The sequence below is a fragment of the Pseudophryne corroboree genome, chromosome 2 (genome assembly GCF_028390025.1).
Source record: "Pseudophryne corroboree isolate aPseCor3 chromosome 2, aPseCor3.hap2, whole genome shotgun sequence".
Classification (NCBI taxonomy): domain Eukaryota; kingdom Metazoa; phylum Chordata; class Amphibia; order Anura; family Myobatrachidae; genus Pseudophryne; species Pseudophryne corroboree.
The window spans coordinates 147,298,032-147,321,350 of record NC_086445.1 but is presented as its reverse complement, the minus strand read 5'-3'; the positions used below and the strand labels follow the sequence as shown (position 1 = coordinate 147,321,350).

At 44.1% G+C, this 23,319-nt stretch overlaps 1 long non-coding RNA gene across 2 annotated transcripts in view; it reads right to left on the bottom strand.

Moving 5' to 3' along the window:
- Window positions 1-23,319, bottom strand: part of LOC135004259 (uncharacterized) — a 35,725-nt gene that overhangs the window by 3,915 nt on the left and 8,491 nt on the right. For both annotated transcript variants that reach the window (XR_010205097.1, XR_010205091.1), the window contains exon 2: window positions 20,111-20,231. This is a non-coding gene — a long non-coding RNA (uncharacterized LOC135004259). The remainder of the gene's footprint in view (window positions 1-20,110; window positions 20,232-23,319) is intronic.

Below are 23,319 nucleotides of genomic sequence, written 5' to 3'. Positions count from 1 at the left end.
TTGGGATATGTGACCTCAATATGTTGGTCATGTGACCATATGTTGTAGGAGCCTGGAGCCCAGAAACGGGTCTCTCAAAGCCATACCAATAAATTAATAGGATTAGACGGTATAATATATTTCGCCCCCCCTTTTTCTGGGTATCCGTTAACCATGTTATGGTCGACAGTCATTAGGTCGACCACTATTGGTCGAAATTGACATGGTTGACATGGACACATGATTGATACATGAAAATGGTCGACACATGGCAGGTCAACACATGAAATGGTCGACCATTCATACCGGAACCCTTTTTCTGTATGGTGGGACTAATCGTACATTTGTAATACTATTAATATAAGTCCAAGACATTTAGGGTGGAATTCAAATGTTTGAAAAGTCAGATGGGTGTCTGTTTTTTCATGTCTATTAGATAGGAAAAAACAGACACCCACTGACTTTTCAAACATTTGAATTCCCCCCTTAATTATTATGCACTAAAAGAACATACTGTTTTAACATTATTTTATTTTATTTGTTCACTCAAAGGGTTACTTATTATGTATTCTATTATAAAACTATATTAATGTACACATTCGATACACACTATCATACCCACTTGTAATTAGCATTAGTTTATAGCATCATATACTTCTAGTACAAAAAAACAAAGCTTGTTACACTTTAAGTTTGTTCCATTGTGTGTGTGTATATATATATATATATATATATATATATATATATATATATATATATATAAAAAACAGGTAGATAAGCAGCACTCACGATAGGCAATTCAAATAGCTCCGATGCCCTCTTAGGTAACTTCAGTGAGGTCCAACATAGCATAAACGGACAGGCAGCACTCAGATGATAGAAAAACCTCAGACGCAGGTAAGACCTATATATATATATATATATATATATATATATATAGAACAAAGGATATCCCCAGAAGAAGGATCAGGCGGCACTCAGAGACTTGTAGAAAATGGTCAGCTTTATTTCATCTACGTTTCAGTGGTCTCCACCCCTTTCCTCAGGACGAAAGGGGCGGAGACCACTGAATATAAGTCTCTGAGTGCCGCCTGATCCTTCTTCTGGGAATATCCTTTGTTCTATTTATATATTCAAGGATGGCGACGGAGCAATTTTACCTTCCTCTACACTGAAAGAGTGCCAAATCCCACTGCTGAGTGTTTATATATATATATATATATATATATATATATAAAGACTCAAATTGGTCGGCACTCCGTGTTAACAGAGTCAACTGCCCCGGTGCCCTCCTATATAAATTGTACAGTCACTATGGTCCCTAGGGAGAGTTGGCACACTCCCAAACAATAAAAGAACCAGGCGGCACTCTGTGGACTTGATGCAAAAGATGTGAAGATTTAGTGAAAAAAATCACATACGGATGGTGTAATGGTTAGCATTACTGCCTCACAGCACTGAGGTCATGGGTTCAATTCCAACCATGGCCCTAACTGTGGGGAGTTTGTATATTCTCCCCGTACTTGCGTGGGTTTCCTCTGGGTACTCCGGTTTCCTCCCACAATCCAAAAATATACTGGTAGGTTAATTGGCTCCCAACAAAATTAACCCTAGCATGAATGTGTGTGAGTGTACATGTGATAGGGAATCTAGATTGTAAGCTCCACTGGGGCAGGGACTGATGTGAATGGCCAAATATTCTCTGTAAAGCGCTGCGGAATATGTGTGCACTATATAAATAACTGGTAATAATAATAATAATATCAAAGTGGCATAGCTTTGCCAACGTTTCAGCGCCGCGCAGGACGCTTTTGTCAAGGCTGTATGCTGTGAAAAGAACAAAAACCCACAGTGTAAAACTCCTTACCTTTATGTGTGCACACACCTGTAAGACCGCAGCATCGGACAGCGGGGGCTGGCGTGGGGCCGGGCTTCCGGTAAGTTCATAATTGTGGTTGCCAGGAAGTGACGTCCTCCGGTAACCACGGTGACCTCGAGCGTCCCGGCCGCCCCTGGTAACCCGCTGGAGCTGTCAGAAAAAGATGAAAAACTGTGAAAAAAAATATAGTGAAGGAATACCAGACGTGCCGGAGTGTTGCTGGCCATAAGAGCACGTATTGGTTGCAAAGTGAAACGTGTACCCACATAGTGGTGATAATAATATCGTGAATGGTCATGCCAAAGTATGCAACTGTTGAACACCCCATTTCTACATAATGTAACCAGAATGAAATGGCCAGAACACCAATACTAAAGTTAAAAGAAGGACATTAAAATATTAAAAAGGTTAAAAAGTGTGTGCGGTTGTGAGCAATCATGCAGACAAGACAGTCAGGGCAAAGAAATGAATAAGAACGTTATGTCAATCGCATGCCAATAATAATGAAAAACCAATCGTAAATACAAATTAATACAATTGGCTGACTCTGAACTAGCATGCTATGGCCAGTGCACGTGATGTCTACTGAAATGAAGGAAATACTATAAGATATTGGGGACCACGTGACCCTACCATGGAGAAGAGAACTTAACAACAAATGCTGCTGATATTATAAAAACACACTCCAAGCAATGTGTTCATTGAGTCCATCAGGTGCTAATGCTGATAGACGATGGATCCATTCAATCTCTCTTTGTGATAACAACTTAGACCGATCGCCTCCTCTGTTATGTGGGGGAATGTGGTCGACAATCATATACCGTAGCTGTTGTAACCGGTGCTGTGCATTCTTAAAGTGTCGGGGGACCGGCTGGTCGTTAGATTTCCCCTCCAACGCTTCCTTGATGGCTGATCGATGAAGTGCCATCCTTTCACGGAAAGTCCGAATACTTTGTCCCACGTAAACCAAGCCACACGGGCACGTGATGACATATATAATAAACTGAGATGTACATGTAACGTGATGTTTAATACTATAGGATTGTTTCGTTTTTGGATGTTGAAAACTTGAGCCCGTATCCATAAATTTGCATGTTGTGCAAGAAAGACAACGCTGACATCCCGGCTTCAGCATGGGTTTCTTAATCTGCGTGACATCGGTTTTTACTAAAATGTCCCGTAAGCTGCGTCCCCTCTTATAACACGGCATGATTGCCGTGTGCTTGAAGCACGGCAATGAAGGATCGGTGTTAACTATGGGCCGCAAAGCTCGTGTGGCCCTGGTTACTACTGAGCTAGCTGTAGTGTACTCAGTAATCAAGGGGACTTTTTTCATATTGTTTCTTGTCACCGGCTCAAGAAGTCTTGTACGCGGAATGAGCATAATTTCCTGTTTAGTAAGTTCCAGTTGTTGCTTGTCATACCCCCTTAATGTAAATTGTGCTATCACGTGATTCAGTGCTGATTCCAATTGTTGACTGTCACTCGTGATTCTGGTGACTCTGAGCATCTGGGACCTGGGTAGGCCCTTCTTAAGTGCCGGGGGGTGAAAACTGTTGTGCATCAGTAAAGTATTGCGATCCGTTGGCTTGTAATATATGGACGTGCGTATACTGTGGTCTATAATATCAATTTGTACATCCAGGAAATGTATTGACGTCTGGCTGGATTCAATGCTGAGTTTGATTGGAGAGTCCCTGTTGTTGATGTTATCGCACATGCTGGCCAATGCAGAAGCACCACCCGTCCAGAACAATAAGAGATCGTCAATGTAACGCTTGTATAATAAGATGTTAGCCTGTATGGCATCTGTGCCAAAAACTTGGCGTTCCTGAGCAAACATGTATACATTTGCATAGCTTGGAGCTACGTTCGATCCCATAGCGCAGCCTGTGAGCTGGACGTAGAAATCACCATTGTTCAGGAAATACTTGTGCGTGAGTGTATACTCCAAGAGTTGTAAGAATAGCGAAATATGGAGACCCTGGAAATTTTCAGACTGTAGAAATTGTTGCATGGCCAGTAGTCCCTGAGTGTGGGGGATAACGGTGTACAAATTCTGCACGTCCATAATACACATGATGGTATTCTGTGGAACCACTGCTAATTCCTGAAGCAGACGGAGTAGATGTGACGTATCTTTTAAATAGGTGCTTTGCTTGATGACAAGGGGCTGTATGAGAAGATCAAGAAATTGTGAAATTGGCTGTATCAGAGATCCCCTAGCTGATGTAATAGGACGCCCCGGAGGATTCACACTGTTCTTGTGTACCTTAGGTACCATGTAAAGGATGGGAATGATGGGATGTGGTTGCATCAATGAATTGGCCAATTTGGAACTAAAGCGTCCGTCATGTACTGCTCTTTTCAGGATGGCATCAATTTCTGTGTTATATGCTATGGTAGGATTATGTCGTAATTTTTTGTAAGTAGTAGTATCAGCCAATTTTCGATCGATTTCCTGAATGTACGTAGTTTTGTCCTGAATGACAATCGCACCCCCTTTGTCCGCCGGCCGGATAGTAATGTCGCTGTACGAAGCTAGGTCCTTAAGGGCTAACTGTTCTTGCCTGGATAGATTGCAGTATATGTGTGGTTGTACACTGTCATACTTGCAAATAGATGTGTCCAGAAGTCTAGAGAAGGACTTAATGGCGGCATTGTTGGATTGGGGGTCAAACGTTGACCTGGTGGGAAGCATCTCACACTGCTCCTGCTCAGTGGATGTAGGGTGATGCTGAAAGAATTCCTTAAGACGTAAATTTCTGGAAAAGCGATATTGTTCTACTGTCCATTTAAACTCATTATGCGGATTAGTGGGGACAAAGGATAAGCCTTTGCTAAGGACCTGCGTCTCAGGGTCAGTAAGTACTCTAGATGACAAATTAAAGATTAGTTCTTTTTCTTCTCCTTGGGATTGGTTGGTGGCTTTTTGGAGCCTCTGGTTTTGTCCACCTCTCCTTGTGGGCCAGGGCCTGTCACTTCTACACGTGCCCTGGTATTTACCCCTAAAGGGGCCTTCCTGGGTGATTTACTCCCCTCTGAATCATGACATACGAAATCACTATCTGAATTAGATGAATATGTCCGTCTCGTTGATCGAGCCCGTTTGTCCCTCCAAGATGGACGCCGTCTGGAACCCCTAAGACTGGGATTATCCGAAACACCATGGAGCCAGCTGTATACTCGATTGTCATCATAATCCGCATTAACCGTTTGTAATTTTGATTTTTTAAAGGTGATAAGATCGCGTCTATAGTTGCTGAGTTGGGAATTCATGTTTTCCCAAGAGCTAGCATATTGTGCGTCATCCAGGAACGTTTGATGACTAGATGTATATTGTGTAATATTCGTTCTGTATTTTTTTAATTCTTTGCCTGCCTCCTCGATCACGAGGAGCATAAGGTCCATGCTGCACTTGTTAAGAACCGAAATCCATCGGTGGCAGAAATCGGGATTGTTTCTCCCAATGGTCGGTATGTTCCTTACTCTAAATCCTCTGGGGATACGCTTAGCCCGATAGTAATCCGACAGAGAAGTGCCATGTAACAAGAAATCAACTTCTTTTTTCTTCAGACGTAATAGTGTATGGTAGACCTCATCAGCCGTTGTATTATCCTGATTAGTTAGGATATCTTCAGAAAAAAAGATTGCTGCAGCCTCAGTCTCATTAAAGGCTAAAGTGCTATCAATGGCCATGGATTTATTATGAGAGGCCAAGGCCTGTTTGGATGTCCCTGCTGTATTCATGTCCGGATGAGAGCAGGCAACCGCAGACACTGTGACTGATGTCCTTTGCATAGAAAGTTGAACTCGTGCTGCGATATCGCAGGGAAAGCAGTATAGCAAAAATAAAGATAATTCAACTGTTCATAAACGAGGCCGGGTGCCTTACCGCTTGCGACTGTATGCACAGTCAATTGAATAAAGACTCAGATTGGTCGGCACTCCGTGTTAACAGAGTCAACTGCCCCGGTGCCCTCCTATATAAATTGTACAGTCACTATGGTCCCTAGGGAGAGTTGGCACACTCCCAAACAATAAAAGAACCAGGCGGCACTCTGGGGACTTGATGCAAAAGATGTGAAGATTTAGTGAAAAAAATCACATATCAAAGTGGCATAGCTTTGCCAACGTTTCAGCGCCACGCAGGACGCTTTTGTCAAGGCTGTATGCTGTGAAAAGAACAAAAACCCACAGTGTAAAACTACTGGCCATGCAACAATTTCTACAGTCTGAAAATTTCCAGGGTCTCCATATTCTGCTATTCTTACAACTCTTGGAGTATACACTCACGCACAACTATTTCCTGCACAATGGCAATTTCTACGTCCAGCTCACAGGCTGCGCCATGGGATCGAACGTAGCTCCAAGCTACGCAAATATATACATGTTTGCTCAGGAACGCCAAGTTTTTGGCACAGATGCCATACAGGCTAACATCTTATTATACAAGCGTTACATTGACGATCTCTTATTGTTCTGGACAGGTGGTGCTTCTGCATTGGCCAGCATGTGCGATAACATCAACAACAGGGACTCTCCAATCAAACTCAGCATTGAATCCAGCCAGACGTCAATACATTTCCTGGATGTACAAATTGATATTATAGACCACAGTATACGCACGTCCGTATATTACAAGCCAACGGATCGCAATACTTTACTGATGCACAACAGTTTTCACCCCCCGGCACTTAAGAAGGGCCTACCCAGGTCCCAGATGCTCAGAGTCACCAGAATCACGAGTGACAGTCAACAATTGGAATCAGCACTGAATCACGTGATAGCACAATTTACATTAAGGGGGTATGACAAGCAACAACTGGAACTTACTAAACAGGAAATTATGCTCATTCCGCGTACAAGACTTCTTGAGCCGGTGACAAGAAACAATATGAAAAAAGTCCCCTTGATTACAGCTAGCTCAGTAGTAACCAGGGCCACACGAGCTTTGTGGCCCATAGTTAACACCGATCCTTCATTGCCGTGCTTCAAGCACACGGCAATCATGCCGTGTTATAAGATGGGACGCAGCTTACGGGACATTTTAGTAAACACCGATGTCACGCAGATTAAGAAACCCATGCTGAAGCCGGGATGTCAGCGTTGTCTTTCTTGCACAACATGCAAATTTACGGATTAGGGCTCAAGTTTTCAACATCCAAAAACAAAACAATCCTATAGTATTAAACATCACGTTACATGTACATCTCAGTTTATTATATATGTCATCACGTGCCCGTGTGGCTTGGTTTATGTGGGACAAACTATTCGGACTTTCCGTGAAAGGATGGCACTTCATCGATCAGCCATCAAGCAGCGTTGGAGGGGAAATCTAACGACCAGCTGGTCGCCCGACACTTTAAGAATGTACAGCACCGGTTACAACAGCTACGGTATATGATTGTCGACCACATTCCCCCACATAACAGAGGAGGCGATCGGTCCAAGTTGTTATCACAAAGAGAGATTGAATGGATCCATCGTCTATCAGCATTAGCACCTGATGGACTCAATGAACACATTGCTTGGAGTGTTTTTATAATATCAGCAGCATTTGTTGTTTAGTTCTCTTCTCCATGGTAGGGTCACGTGGTCCCCAATATCTTATAGTATTTCCTTCATTTCAGTAGACATCACATGCACTGGCCATAGCATGCTAGTTCAGAGTCAGCCAATTGTATTAATTTGTATTTACGATTGGTTTTTCATTATTATGGGCATGCGATTGACATAACGTTCTTATTCATTTCTTTGCCCTGACTGTCTTGTCTGCATGATTGCTCACAACCGCACACACTTTTTAACCTTTTTAATATTTTAATGTCCTTCTTTTCACTTTAGTATTGGTGTTCTGGCCATTTCACTCTGGTTACATTATGTAGAAATGGGGTGTTCAACAGTTGCATACTTTGGCATGACCATTCACGATATTATTATCACCACTATGTGGGTACACATGTTTCACTTTGCAACCAATACGTGCTCTTATGGCCAGCAACACTCCGGTACGTCTGGTATTCCTTCACTATATTTTTTTTCACCGTTTTTCATCTTTTTCTGACAGCTCCAGCGGGTTACCAGGGGCGGCCGGGACGCTCAAGGTCACCGAGGTTACCAGAGGACGTCACTTCCTGGCAACCACAATTATGAACTTACCGGAAGCCCGGCCCCACGCCAGCCCCCGCTGTCCGATGCTGCAGTCTTACAGGTGTGTGCACACATAAAGGTAAGGAGTTTTACACTGTGGGTTTGTTCTTTTCACTGCATACAGCCTTGACAAAAGCGTCGTGCGCGGCGCTGAAACGTTGGCAAAGCTATGCCACTTTGATATGTGATTTTTTTCACAAAATCTTCACATCTTTTGCATTAAGTCCCCAGAGTGCCACCTGGTTCTTTTATTGTTTGGGAGTGTGCCAACTCTCCCTAGGGACCATAGTGACTATATATATATATATATATATATATATATATATATATATAAAAATTTTATAGTTAAAGGGCACTCAAACTTCTTAATTAGTATATGAAAGTTTATTATTTCCAAAAGAGACACTTTTTTAAATAACCATATCAAATGGCAATGGTGAAGGATAAATGCTTATATATCCATAAATTCTTAAGCAAAAAAAGGCAAAAAACACTTCTCTCCAATCCAAGAGATTTTCAACATCAATGCAGCACTTTAGAAATATATGATAGAAAGTCAAACTTATCCGGATAAGTTTGACTTTCTATCATATATTTCTAAAGTTCTATCATATATTTCTAAAATCTCTTGGATTGGAGAGAAGTGTTTTTTGCCTTTTTTTGCTTAAGAATTTATGGATATATAAGCATTTTTCCTTCACCATTGCCATTTGATATGTTTTTTTTAAAAAAGTGTCTCTTTTGGAAATAATAAACTTTCATATACTAATTAAGAAGTTTGAGTGCCCTTTAACTATAAAATTGAAATATCCTGTACCTCTGAAGGAACGGACTGAATAGAGCACCATATGAGAATTGCTGGAGAGCGTGCATTTGTTCAAAGTCTCTCTCTCTCTCTATATATATATATATATATATATATATATATATATATATATATATATATATATATATATATATATACACTGCTCAAAAAAAGAAAGGGAACACTAAAATAACACATCCTAGATCTGAATGAATGAAATATTCTTATTAAATACTTTGTTCTTTACATAGTTGAATGTGCTAACAAAATCACACAAAAATGATCAATGGAAATCAAATGTATTAACCCATGGAGGTCTGGATTTGGAGTCATTCTCAATATTAAAGTGGAAAAACACACTACAGGCTGATCCAACATTGATGTAATGTCCTTAAAACAAGTCAAAATGAGGCTCAGTAGTGTGTGTGGCCTCCACGTGCCTGTATGACCTCCCTACAAACCACACAAATGACTCAGGTAGTGCAGCTCATCCAGGATGGCACATCAATGCGAGCTGTGGCAAGAAGGTTTGCTGTGTCTGTCAGCGTAGTGTCCAGAGCATGGAGGCCCTTACATGAGACAGGCTAGTACATCAGGAGATGTGAAGGAGGCCGTAGGATGGCAACAACCCAGCAGCAGGACCGCTACCTCCGCCTTTGTGCAAGGAGGAACAGGAGGAACACTGCCAGAGCCCTGCAAAATGATCTCCAGCAAGCCACAAATTTGCATGTGTCTACTCAAACGATAAGAAACAGACACCATGAGGGTGGTATGAGGGCCGACGTCCACAGGTGGGGGTTGTGCTTACAGCCCAACACCGTGCAGGACATTTGGCATTTGCCAGAGAACACCAAGATTGGCAAATTCGCCACTGGCGCCCTGTGCTCTTCACAGATGAAAGCAGGTTCTCACTGAGCACATGTGACAGACGTGACAGTCTGGAGACGCCAAGGAGAATGTTCTGCTGCCTGCAACATCCTCCAGCATGACCGGTTTGGCAGTGGGTCAGTAATGGTGTGGGGTGGCATTTCTTTGGGGGGCCGCACAGCCCTCCATGTGCTCGCCAGAAGTAGCCTGACTGCCATTAGGTACCGAGATGAGATCCTCAGACCCCTTGTGAGACCATATGCTGGTGCGGTTGGCCCTGGGTTCCTCCTAATGCAAGACAATGCTAGACCTCATGTGGCTGGAGTGTGTCAGCAGTTTCTGCAAGACGAAGGCATTGATGCTATGGACTGGCCTGCCCGTTCCCCAGACCTGAATCCAACTGAGCACATCTGGGACATCATGTCTCGCTCCATCCACCAAAGCCACATTGCACCACAGACTGTTCAGGAGTTGGTGGATGCTTTAGTCCAGGTCTGGGAGGAGATCCCTCAGGAGACCATCCGCCACCTCATCAGGAGCATGCCCAGGCGTTGTAGGGAGGTCATACAGGCACTTGGAGGCCACACACACTACTGAGCCTCATTTTGACTTGTTTTAAGGACATTACATCAAAGTTGGATCAGCCTGTAGTGTGTTTTTCCACTTTAATATTGAGGGTGACTCCAAATCCAGACCTCCATGGATTAATAAATTTGATTTCCATTGATAATTTTTGTGTGATTTTGTTGTCAGCACATTCAACTATGTAAAGAACAAAGTATTTAATAAGAATATTTCATTCATTCAGATCTAGGATGTGTTATTTTAGTGTTCCCTTTATTTTTTTGAGCAGTGTATATTATAGTGATGAGCGGGTTCGGTTCGTCGGGATCCGAACCTTCCCGAACTTCACCCTTTTTACACGGGTCCGAGGCAGACTCGGATCTTCCCGCCTTGCTCGGTTAACCCGAGCGCGCCCGAACATCATCATCCCGCAGTCGGATTCTCGCGAGATTCGTATTCTATATAAGGAGCCGCACGTCGCCGCCATTTTTCACTCGTGCATTGGAGATGATCGTGAGAGGACGTGGCTGGCGTCCTCTCAGTTTCTATGTTCAGTGGGCTGCAAATTGTGATGTAAATATCTGTGCTCAGTGTGCTGCAAATATCTGTGCTCAGTGTGCTGTAAGTGCAAATATCTACGTTCTCTGCCTGAAAAACGCTCCATATCTGACTGTGCTCAGTGTGCTGCAAATATCTGTGCTCAGTGTGCTAATTGCTTTATTGTGGGGACTGGGGACCAGCAGTATTATATAGTAGGAGGACAGTGCAGAGTTTTGCTGACCAGTGACCACCAGTATTATACGTTCTCTGCCTGAAAAACGCTCCATATCTATGCTGCATTGTAGTATATACTGTAGTAGGAGGACAGTGCAGATTTTTGCTGACCACCAGTATAACTGTATATATAGCAGTATGGTACAGTAGGCCACTGCTCTACCTACCTCTATGTCGTCAAGTATACTATCCATCCATACCTGTGGTGCATTTCAGTTTTGCACAGTTTGCTGACCACCAGTATATACTATATAGCAGTACGGTACAGAAGGCCACTGCTCTACCTACCTCTGTGTCGTCAAGTATACTATCCATCCATACCTGTGGTGCATTTCAGTTTTGCACAGTTTGCTGACCACCAGTATATACTATATAGCAGTACGGTACAGTAGGCCACTGCTCTACCTACCTCTGTGTCGTCAAGTATACTATCCATCCATACCTGTGGTGCATTTCAGTTTTGCACAGTTTGCTGACCACCAGTATTTACTATATGGCAGTACGGTACAGTAGGCCACTGCTCTACCTACCTCTGTGTCGTCAAGTATACTATCCATCCATACCTGTGGTGCATTTCAGTTTTGCACAGTTTGCTGACCACCAGTATATACTATATAGCAGTACGGTACAGAAGGCCACTGCTCTACCTACCTCTGTGTCGTCAAGTATACTATCCATCCATACCTGTGGTGCATTTCAGTTTTGCACAGTTTGCTGACCACCAGTATATACTATATAGCAGTACGGTACAGTAGGCCACTGCTCTACCTACCTCTGTGTCGTCAAGTATACTATCCATCCATACCTGTGGTGCATTTCAGTTTTGCACAGTTTGCTGACCACCAGTATTTACTATATGGCAGTACGGTACAGTAGGCCACTGCTCTACCTACCTCTGTGTCGTCAAGTATACTATCCATCCATACCTGTGGTGCATTTCAGTTTTGCAGTTTGCTGACCACCGGTATACACTATATAGCAGTACGGTACAGTAGGCCACTGCTCTACCTACCTCTGTGTCGTCAAGTATACTATCCATCCATACCTGTGGTGCATTTCAGTTTTGCACAGTTTGCTGACCACCAGTATATACTATATAGCAGTACGGTACAGTAGGCCACTGCTCTACCTACCTCTGTGTCGTCAAGTATACTATCCATCCATACCTGTGGTGCATTTCAGTTTTGCACAGTTTGCTGACCACCAGTATATACTATATAGCAGTACGGTACAGTAGGCCACTGCTCTACCTACCTCTGTGTCGTCAAGTATACTATCCATCCATACCTGTGGTGCATTTCAGTTTTGCACAGTTTGCTGTCCACCAGTATATAATATATAGCAGTACGGTACAGTAGGCCACTGCTCTACCTACCTCTGTGTCGTCAAGTATACTATCCATCCATACCTGTGGTGCATTTCAGTTTTGCACAGTTTGCTGACCACCAGTATATACTATATAGCAGTACGGTACAGTAGGCCACTGCTCTACCTACCTCTGTGTCGTCAAGTATACTATCCATCCATACCTGTGGTGCATTTCAGTTTTGCACAGTTTGCTGCCCACCAGTATATAATATATAGCAGTACGGTACAGTAGGCCACTGCTCTACCTACCTCTGTGTCGTCAAGTATACTATCCATCCATACCTGTGGTGCATTTCAGTTTTGCACAGTTTGCTGTCCACCAGTATATAATATATAGCAGTACGGTACAGTAGGCCACTTCTCTACCTACCTCTGTGTCGTCAAGTATACTATCCATCCATACCTGTGGTGCATTTCAGTTTTGCACAGTTTGCTGACCACCAGTATATACTATATAGCAGTACGGTACAGTAGGCCACTGCTCTACCTACCTCTGTGTCGTCAAGTATACTATCCATCCATACCTGTGGTGCATTTCAGTTTTGCACAGTTTGCTGTCCACCAGTATATAATATATAGCAGTACGGTACAGTAGGCCACTGCTCTACCTACCTCTGTGTCGTCAAGTATACTATCCATCCATACCTGTGGTGCATTTCAGTTTTGCACAGTTTGCTGACCACCAGTATTTACTATATGGCAGTACGGTACAGTAGGCCACTGCTCTACCTACCTCTGTGTCGTCAAGTATACTATCCATCCATACCTGTGGTGCATTTCAGTTTTGCACAGTTTGCTGTCCACCAGTATATAATATATAGCAGTACGGTACAGTAGGCCACTGCTCTACCTACCTCTGTGTCGTCAAGTATACTATCCATCCATACCTGTGGTGCATTTCAGTTTTGCACAGTTTGCTGACCACCAGTATTTACTATATGGCAGTACGGTACAGTAGGCCACTGCTCTACCTACCTCTGTGTCGTCAAGTATACTATCCATCCATACCTGTGGTGCATTTCAGTTTTGCACAGTTTGCTGACCACCAGTATATACTATATAGCAGTACGGTACAGTAGGCCACTGCTCTACCTACCTCTGTGTCGTCAAGTATACTATCCATCCATACCTGTGGTGCATTTCAGTTTTGCACAGTTTGCTGACCACCAGTATTTACTATATGGCAGTACGGTACAGTAGGCCACTGCTCTACCTACCTCTGTGTCGTCAAGTATACTATCCATCCATACCTGTGGTGCATTTCAGTTTTGCACAGTTTGCTGACCACCAGTATATACTATATAGCAGTACGGTACAGTAGGCCACTGCTCTACCTACCTCTGTGTCGTCAAGTATACTATCCATCCATACCTGTGGTGCATTTCTGATTTGCAGTTTGCTGTCCACCAGTATATAATATATAGCAGTACGGTACAGTAGGCCACTGCTCTACCTACCTCTGTGTCGTCAAGTATACTATCTATCCATACCTGTGGTGCATTTCAGTTTTGCACAGTTTGCTGACCACCAGTATACACTATATAGCAGTACGGTACAGTAGGCCACTGCTCTACCTACCTCTGTGTCATCAAGTATACTATCCATCCATACCTGTGGTGCATTTCAGTTTTGCACAGTTTGCTGACCACCAGTATATACTATATAGCAGTACGGTACAGTAGGCCACTGCTCTACCTACCTCTGTGTCGTCAAGTATACTATCCATCCATACCTGTGGTGCATTTCAGTTTTGCACAGTTTGCTGTCCACCAGTATATAATATATAGCAGTACGGTACAGTAGGCCACTGCTCTACCTACCTCTGTGTCGTCAAGTATACTATCTATCCATACCTGTGATGCATTTCAGTTTTGCACAGTTTGCTGACCACCAGTATATACTATATAGCAGTACGGTACAGTAAACCACTGCTCTACCTACCTCTGTGTCGTCAAGTATACTATCCATCCATACCTGTGGTGCATTTCAGTTTTGCACAGTTTGCTGACCACCAGTATATACTATATAGCAGTACGGTACAGTAGGCCACTGCTCTACCTACCTCTGTGTCGTCAAGTATACTATCCATCCATACCTGTGGTGCATTTCAGTTTTGCACAGTTTGCTGACCACCAGTATATACTATATAGCAGTACGGTACAGTAGGCCACTGCTCTACCTACCTCTGTGTCGTCAAGTATACTATCCATCCATACCTGTGGTGCATTTCAGTTTTGCACAGTTTGCTGTCCACCAGTATATAATATATAGCAGTATGGTACAGTAGGCCACTGCTCTACCTACCTCTGTGTCGTCAAGTATACTATCCATCCATACCTGTGGTGCATTTCAGTTTTGCACAGTTTGCTGTCCACCAGTATATAATATATAGCAGTATGGTACAGTAGGCCACTGCTCTACCTACCTCTGTGTCGTCAAGTATACTATCCATCCATACCTGTGGTGCATTTCAATTTTGCACAGTTTGCTGTCCACCAGTATATAATATATAGCAGTACGGTACAGTAGGCCACTGCTCTACCTACCTCTGTGTTGTCAAGTATACTATCCATCCATACCTGTGGTGCATTTCAGTTGTGCGCAGTATATATAGTAGTAGGCCATTGCTATTGATATATTACTGGCATATAATTCTACACATTAAAAAATGGAGAACAAAAATGTGGAGGGTAAAATAGGGAAAGATCAAGATCCACTTCCACCTCGTGCTGAAGCTGCTGCCACTAGTCATGGCCGAGACAATGAAATGCCGTCAACGTCGTCTGCCAAGGCCGATGCCCAATGTCATAGTAGAGAGCATGTAAAATCCAAAAAAATAAAGCTCAGTAAAATGACCCAAAAATCTAAATCAAAATCGTCTGAGGAGAAGCGTAAACTTGCCAATGTGCCATTTACGACACGGAGTGGCAAGGAACGGCTGAGGCCCTGGCCTATGTTCAAGGCTAGTGGTTCAGCTTCACCTGAGGATGGAAGCACTCATCCTCCTGCTAGAAAACTTAAAAGAGTTAAGATGGCAAAAGGACAGCAAAGAACTGTGCGTTCTTCTAAATCACAAATCCCCAAGGAGAGTCCAATTGTGTCGGTTGCGATGCCTGACCTTCCCAACACTGGACGGGAAGAGGTTGCGCCTTCCACCATTTGCACGCCACCTGCAAGTGCTGGAAGGAGCACCCGCAGTCCAGTTCCTGATAGTCAAATTGAAGTCACTGTCACTGTTGAAGTACACCAGGATGAGGATATGGGCGTTGCTGGTGCTGGGGAGGAAATTGACAAGGAGGATTCTGATGGTGAGGTGGTTTGTTTAAGTCAGGCACCCGGGGAGACACCTGTTGTCCGTGGGACGAATATGGCCATTGACATGCCTGGTTAAAATACAAAAAAAATCACCTCTTCGGTGTGGAATTATTTCAACAGAAATGCGGACAACTGGTGTCAAGCCGTGTGTTGCCTTTGTCAAGCTGTAATAAGTAGGGGTAAGGACGTTAACCACCTAGGAACATCCTCCCTTATACGTCACCTGGACCGGATTCATCAGAAGTCAGTGACAAGTTCAAAAACTTTGGATGACAGCGGAAGCAGTCCACTGACCACTAAATCCCTTCCTCTTGTAACCAAGCTCCTGCAAACCACACCACCAACTCCCTCAATGTCAATTTCCTCCTTACACAGGAAAGCCAATAGTCCTGCAGGCCATGTCACTGTCAAGTCTGACGAGTCCTCTCCTGCCTGGGATTCCTCCGATGCATCCTTGAGTGTAACGCCTACTGCTGCTGGCGCTGCTGTTGTTGCTGCTGGGAATCGATCGTCATCCCAGAGGGGAAGTCGGAAGACCACTTGTACTACTTCCAGTAAGCAATTGACTGTCCAACAGTCCTTTGCGAGGAAGATTAAATATCACAGCAGTCATCCTGCTGCAAAGCGGATAACTCAGGCCTTGGCAGCCTGGATGGTGAGAAACATGTGTCCGGTATCCACCGTTAATTCACAGGGAACTAGAGACTTGATAGAGGTACTGTGTCCCCGGTACCAAATACCATCTAGGTTCCGTTTCTCTAGGCAGGCGATACCGAAAATGTACACAGACCTCAGAAAAAGAGTCACCAGTGTCCTAAAAAATGCAGTTGTACCCAATGTCCACTTAACCACGGACATGTGGACAAGTGGAGCAGGGCAGACTCAGGACTATATGACTGTGACAGCCCACTGGGTAGATGTATTGCCTCCCGCAGCAAGAACAGCAGCGGCGGCACCAGTAGCAGCATCTCGCAAACGCCAACTCGTTCCTAGGCAGGCTACGCTTTGTATCACCACTTTCCATAAGAGACACACAGCTGACAACCTCCTACGGAAACTGAGGAACATCATCGCAGAATGGCTTACCCCAATTGGACTCTTCTGTGGATTTGTGACATCGGACAACGCCACCAATATTGTGCGTGCATTACATCTGGGCAAATTCCAGCACGTCCCATGTTTTGCACATACATTGAATTTGGTGGTGCAGAATTATTTAAAAAATGACAGGGGTGTGCAAGAGATGCTGTCGGTGGCCCGAAAAATTGCGGGCCACTTTCGGCATTCAGCCACCGCGTGCCGAAGACTGGAGCACCAGCAAACAGTCCTGAACCTGCCCTGCCATCATCTGAAGCAAGAGGTGGTAATGAGGTGGAATTCAACCCTCTATATGCTTCAGAGGATGGAGGAGCAGCAAAAGGCCATTCAAGCCTATACATCTATCTACGATATAGGCAAAGGAGGGGGAATGCACCTGACTCAAGCACAGTGGAGAATGATTTCAACGTTGTGCAAGGTTCTGCAACCCTTTGAACTTGCCACACGTGAAGTCAGTTCAGACACTGCCAGCCTGAGTCAGGTCATTACCCTCATCAGGCTTTTGCAGAAGAAGCTGGAGACATTGAAGGAGGAGCTAAAACAGAGCGATTCCGCTAGGCATGTGGGACTTGTGGATGGAGCCCTTAATTCGCTTAACCAGGATTCACGGGTGGTCAATCTGTTGAAATCAGAGCACTACATTTTGGCCACCGTGCTCGATCCTAAATTTAAAACCTACGTTGTATCTCTCTTTCTGGCAGACACAAGTCTGCAGAGGTTCAAAGACCTGCTGGTGAGAAAATTGTCAAGTCAAGCGGAACGTGACCCGTCAACAGCTCCTCCTTCACATTCTCCCGCAACTGGGGCTGCGAGGAAAAGGCTAAGAATTCCGAGCCCACCCGCTGGCGGTGATGCAGGGCAGTCTGGAGCGAGTGCTGACATCTGGTCCGGACTGAAGGACCTGCAAACGATTACTGACATGTCGTCTACTGTCACTGCATATGATTCTGTCACCATTAAAAGAATGGTGGAGGATTATATGAGTGACCGCATCCAAGTAGGCACGTCACAGTCCGTACGTATACTGGCAGGAAAAAGAGGCAATTTGGAGGCCCTTGCACAAACTGGCTTTATTCTACCTAAGTTGTGTACTCCGAAAGAGTGTTTAGTGCCGCCGCTCACCTTGTCAGCAATCGGCATACGAGGTTACTTCCAGAAAATGTGGAGAAGATGATGTTCATCAAAATGAATTATAATCAATTCCTCCGTGAATTTATTCACCAGCAATTGCCTCCAGAAAGTACACAGGGACCTGAGATGGTGGATTCCAGTGGGGACGAATTAATAATCTGTGAGGAGGGGGATGTACACAGTGAAAGGGGTGAGGAATCGGACGATGAGGAGGAGGTGAACATCTTGCCTCTGTAGAGCCAGTTTGTGCAAGGAGAGATTGATTGCTTCTTTTTTGGTGGGGGCCCAAACCAACCAATCATTTCAGTCACAGTCGTGTGGCAGACCCTGTCGCTGAAATGATGGGTTTGTTAAAGTGTGCATGTCCTGTTTATGCAACATAAGGGTGGGTGGGAGGGCCCAAGGACAATTCCATCTTGCACCTCTTTTTTCTTTCATTTTTCTTTGCATCATGTGCTGTTTGGGGACTATTTTTTGAAGTGCCATCCTGTCTGACACTGCAGTGCCACTCCTAGATGGGCCAGGTGTTTGTGTCGGCCACTTGGGTCGCTTAGCTTAGTCACACAGCTACCTCATTGCGCCTCTTTTTTTCTTTGCATCATGTGCTGTTTGGGGACTATTTTTTGAAGTGCCATCCTGTCTGACACTGCAGTGCCACTCCTAGATGAGCCAGGTGTTTGTGTCGGCCACTTGGGTCGCTTAGCTTAGCCATCCAGCGACCTTGGTGCACCTCTTTTTTTCTTTGCATCATGTGCTGTTTGGGGACTATTTTTTAAATCTGCCATCCTGTCTGACACTGCAGTGCCACTCCTAGATGGGCCAGGTGTTTGTGTCGGCCACTTGGGTCGCTTAGCTTAGTCACACAGCTACCTCATTGCGCCTCTTTTTTTCTTTGCCTTATGTGCTGTTTGGGGACTATTTTTTTGAAGTGCCATCCTGTCTGACACTGCAGTGCCACTCCTAGATGGGCCAGGTGTTTGTGTCGGCCACTTGGGTCGCTTAGCTTAGTCATCCAGCGACCTCGGTGCAAATTTTAGGACTAAAAATAATATTGTGATGTGTTCAGAATAGACTGAAAATGAGTGGAAATTATGTTTATTGAGGTTAATAATACTATGGGATCAAAATGACCACCAAATTCTATGATGTAAGCTGTTTTTGAGGGGTTTTTGTAAAAAAACACCCGAATCCAAAACACACCCGAATCCGACAAAAAAATTTCAGGGATGTTTTGCCAAAACGCGTCCGAATCCAAAACACGGCCCGAATCCAAAACCAAAACCCGAAAAATTTCCAGTGCACATCAGTAATATATATATATAGTATAGAAATAGAGGAAAAATGGCGCCCCAGGGATTTACAAATACCCTTATACAAAGACTATTGCTTAACCGGATTTGCAATCAATATTTATACAGGTTTTTAAAACACATAACGGACTGTTCTTTTCATAAAAATTTATTAAAACAATTATACAAAAACATGAAGTATATCCATCATTATTACATGTACATTATGATGTAGTTTCTCCTACAGAAATCCATCAATGGGATATGGAGGAAAGAAGGCAACCTTTCTGTTGTATCCTTATTCTTCCTCATTAAATATTCGGAGATAACATCAACAAGAAATACAGTAACCCAATGCGTTTCGTCTAGGAACTAGACTTCATCAGGGGTGCGTCTTAGATAATAATGTCTATCCAAGAGAGTGATAGGCCTAGATCATTGGCCGAATAGGTTCATACGTGGGCTTCCAAACATCAATGAGGCGTGAAATAAGGGCATAAATTCAGCCTTGTGAATCTGGTAACTCAGATTACGAAGAGCTCAAAAGGGAAGCATTCGTATGAAAAAAGAGGAATCAGCAACTTCATGCACACATGGAGGACCTCAGAAGTCACAATACAGGTGAAAAATGCAGAAATCTATACAGAGTCCTTATGGTATCCTATGGATAAGATACCTTCCAATAGTGATCAGCAGTGAGCCAGTGATCATGCCATATATATATATATATATATATATATATATATATATATATATATATATATATATCTCCAAACAATGAATCAGAGGGCGCTAATATTCACTCTCCACTCTACCAGCAATACAACTGACCACATATAAATAAATAATAACAATTTATTAAAAACACAAATAGCTAAAAGAGATTACCCTTTCAAATACACATAGCAATAATTTGTGTCATAGATGAAATGAAGGGTATATTTTCTCTCTTTTCCACCCTGATGCGTTTCGTCCTATACGGACTTCTTCAGAGGGATGATCAATACAGCTGGTAAAGACATACATATCAATCAATTCAATGAATAAGAATACATACAGCATGTAATTACTTAATAAATTAGATTACGAGGAGAGATGAGGACATTTGATCTTCAAGTTATAACTTTATATTAGAAAGAAGAATCAATTTTATTAAGAGTGCCAAAAAAATTAATACTAAAGCGTATCTATAATTTCACCCCTATGGTGGCATATTCTATTTTTTCATACTGGTACATACCTATACAATCCAAAACTGATAATCGTACAGATCTTCAGGTTCTTAAGACCATTTAGCAGTACAGATTTGTAGGACACTTCTACAATGTAATTACACATCACTAATACATCCCATATAGGAAGAATAAATACTTATACAGGTTGAGTATCTCATATCCAAATATCCGAAATACGGAATATTCCGAAATACGGACTTTTTTGAGCGAGAGTGAGATAGTGAAACTTTTGTTTTCTGATGGCTCAGTGTACACAAACTTTGTTTAATACACACAGTTATTAAAAATATTGTATTAAATGGCCTTCAGGCTGTGTGTATAAGGTGTATATGAAACATAAATGAATTGTGTGAATGTAGACACACTTTGTTTAATGCACAAAGTTATAAAAAAATAAGAATTTACTTACCGATAATTCTATTTCTCGTAGTCCGTAGTGGATGCTGGGGACTCCGTCAGGACCATGGGGAATAGCGGCTCCGCAGGAGACAGGGCACAAAAATAAAAGCTTTAGGACTAGGTGGTGTGCACTGGCTCCTCCCCCTATGACCCTCCTCCAAGCCTCAGTTAGGATACTGTGCCCGGACGAGCGTACACAATAAGGAAGGATTTTGAATCCCGGGTAAGACTCATACCAGCCACACCAATCACACTGTACAACTTGTGATCTGAACCCAGTTAACAGCATGATAACAGAGGAGCCTCTGAAAAGATGGCTCACAACAATAATAACCCGATTTTTGTAACAATAACTATGTACAAGTATTGCAGACAATCCGCACTTGGGATGGGCGCCCAGCATCCACTACGGACTACGAGAAATAGAATTATCGGTAAGTAAATTCTTATTTTCTCTGACGTCCTAAGTGGATGCTGGGGACTCCGTCAGGACCATGGGGATTATACCAAAGCTCCCAAACGGGCGGGAGAGTGCGGATGACTCTGCAGCACCGAATGAGAGAACTCCAGGTCCTCCTCAGCCAGGGTATCAAATTTGTAGAATTTTGCAAACGTGTTTGCCCCTGACCAAGTAGCAGCTCGGCAAAGTTGTAAAGTCGAGACCCCTCGGGCAGCCGCCCAAGATGAGCCCACCTTCCTTGTGGAATGGGCATTTACAGATTTTGGCTGTGGCAGGCCTGCCACAGAATGTGCAAGCTGAATTGTACTACAAATCCAACGAGCAATCGTCTGCTTAGAAGCAGGAGCACCCAGCTTGTTGGGTGCATACAGGATAAACAGCGAGTCAGTTTTCCTGACTCCAGCCGACCTGGAAACATATGTTTTCAGGGCCCTGACAACGTCTAGCAACTTGGAGTCCTCCAAGTCCCTAGTAGCCGCAGGCACCACAATAGGTTGGTTCAGGTGAAACGCTGACACCACCTTAGGGAGAAACTGGGGACGAGTCCGCAGTTCTGCCCTGTCCGAATGGAAAATCAGATATGGGCTTTTGTGAGACAAAGCCGCCAATTCTGACACTCGCCTGGCCGAGGCCAGGGCCAACAGCATGGTCACTTTCCATGTGAGATATTTCAAATCCACAGATTTGAGCGGTTCAAACCAATGTGATTTTAGGAATCCCAGAACTACGTTGAGATCCCACGGTGCCACTGGAGGCACAAAAGGGGGTTATATATGCAGTACTCCCTTGACGAATGTCTGGACTTCAGGAACTGAAGCCAATTCTTTCTGGAAGAAAATCGACAGGGCCGAAATTTGAACCTTAATGGACCCCAATTTGAGGCCCATAGACACTCCTGTTTGCAGGAAATGCAGGAATCGACCGAGTTGAAATTCCTCCGTGGGGGCCTTCCTGGCCTCACACCACACAACATATTTTCGCCAAATGCGGTGATAATGTTGTGCGGTCACCTCCTTCCTGGCTTTGACCAGGGTAGGTATGACTTCTTCCGGAATGCCTTTTTCCCTTAGAATCCGGCGTTCAACCGCCATGCCGTCAAACGCAGCCGCGGTAAGTCTTGGAACAGACAGGGTCCTTGCTGAAGCAAGTCCCTTCTTAGCGGCAGAGGCCATGGGTCCTCTGTGAGCATCTCTTGAAGTTCCGGGAACCAAGTCCTTCTTGGCCAATCCGGAGCCACAAGTATAGTTCTTACTCCTCTCCGTCTTATAATTCTCAGTACCTTGGGTATGAGAGGCAGAGGAGGGAACACATGCACTGACTGGTACACCCACGGTGTTACCAGAGCGTCCACAGCTATCGCCTGAGGGTCCCTTGACCTGGCGCAATACCTGTCCAGTTTTTTGTTGAGGCGGGACGCCATCATGTCCACCTTTGGTCTTTCCCAACGGTTCACAATCATGTGGAAGACTTCCGGATGAAGTCCCCACTCTCCCGGGTGGAGATCGTGAACACTGCTGACAGTGCTATCACACGATTTTCCGCCCAGCGGAAAATCCTTGCAGCTTCTGCCATTGCCCTCCTGCTTCTTGTGCCGCCCTGTCTGTTTACGTGGGCGACTGCCGTGATGTTGTCCGACTGGATCAGCACCGGTTGACCTTGAAGCAGAGGTCTTGCTAGGCTTAGAGCATTGTAAATTGCCCTTAACTCCAGTGTGTTTATGTGAAGTGAAGTCTCCAGACTTGACCACACTCCCTGGAAATTTTTTCCCTGTGTGACTGCTCCCCAGCCCCTCAGGCTGGCATCCGTGGTCACCAGGACCCAGTCCTGAATGCCGAATCTGCGGCCCTCTAGTAGATGAGCACTCTGCAGCCACCACAGAAGAGACACCCTTGTCCTTGGAGACAGGGTTATCCGCTGATGCATCTGAAGGTGCGATCCGGACCATTTGTCCAGCAGATCCCACTGAAAAGTTCTTGCGTGAAATCTGCCGAATGGAATCGCTT